Genomic DNA, 1218 nt, shown 5'->3' on the forward strand with positions numbered 1-1218 from the left:
TCTGTCTTCAACACGAGAGACTCGATCATGAGCAGAGCGCCACTAATGTCCTCGTCACAGCCTCAGTCTGTCAGCAGTCAGTGTGAAGGATACAAGCTGTGTGTGTGTGTGTGTGTGTGTGTGTGTGTGTGTGTTTATCATTATATTGACCAATACAAGCAGAATACTGTCACATGGACTTCAGAGTTCACATTAATATGATGATTTGCTGCTTAAGAAACATTTCTGTTAGCAATGTTGATCACAAGAATAAAACACAGTTTACTATATATTCACATAGAAAACATATTTTTCATTGTAATAATATTTCACTGTTTTTACTGTATTGTAATCAATTGTATGCTATAAAAACAATAAAAACCTTAATAATGTTCATACATAGCTTGACTGTTGCTCAGAGCGTTAGCGCTTGCAACGCCACGGTCAGGGGTTCGACTCCCAGGGAAAGCAAGAACTGATAAGACTTTAAAATGTGTAGCTTGCGATGCAAAGTTGCGTTGGATAAAAGCGTCTGCCAAACGCATGTTCACATATATTACAGCAGCGTGTGTCGCCCTCTAGTGCTGCGCATGCGCAACTGCAGCATCAAACACCAACAACATGCGCGCGCGCGTCACACTCAAGAGTTCACCGCTTTATTTGTTTCGCCATACGTGTATTTATCAGTGTGAATTTACCTGACTTACTTTAATGCCAATACACCCACACGTATTTGTGTAACTTTAAAAATAAAAAATACTGTATACAAAAGCGGCTGCAGATGCGCTTCATGTTTCTGACCAGCAGGCGGAAGTGAAGCGCACACAAACAGCGCTTCCGGTGAATCACCTTCTCTGCGGAATCATGGGTAATGAAGTCTTTCACCAGGGCTTCAACCGAGGGAAGAACTACTGGATTATTTAAAATAATAATAATAATGCGGTCTGACGGATTCAACAAAAGCATAAATCATCGATTAACAATCTCGGAGCTCACAGCAGGGCTGTCTTTAAATGTTTATAAGTTAGGGTTAAAAATGAATTCCCCTATGGAGAAAATTAATGGAATGACTGTTAATATTTTCGATTAAATGCACTAATGCATTTTCGAAAAAGTATATTACTTCTAATAACAATAACGATATTAAAACGCATGGAAGATAGCTCTCTTATGTTCACTTACGTTACTATCATCGTCATTTCAAGAAATGCCCTCCAATATTATTATTATTTTTTAATC

General features: G+C 38.5%; 1 protein-coding gene across 1 annotated transcript in view; it reads left to right on the forward strand.

Annotated features, from left to right (window-relative positions):
• The window catches only part of c4h11orf98 (chromosome 4 C11orf98 homolog), a 7382-nt gene extending 7009 nt beyond the window's left edge, over positions 1 to 373 (forward strand). Inside the window, exon 4 of the mRNA XM_081363153.1 lies at positions 1 to 373. This exon is cut by the window's left edge and continues 166 nt beyond it. The gene's annotated coding sequence lies outside the window, so the exon portion shown is untranslated.
• Positions 374 to 1218: the final 845 nt, after the last annotated feature.

This window comes from Scardinius erythrophthalmus (genome assembly GCF_964197995.2).
Source record: "Scardinius erythrophthalmus genome assembly, chromosome: 4".
NCBI classification, from domain to species: domain Eukaryota; kingdom Metazoa; phylum Chordata; class Actinopteri; order Cypriniformes; family Leuciscidae; genus Scardinius; species Scardinius erythrophthalmus.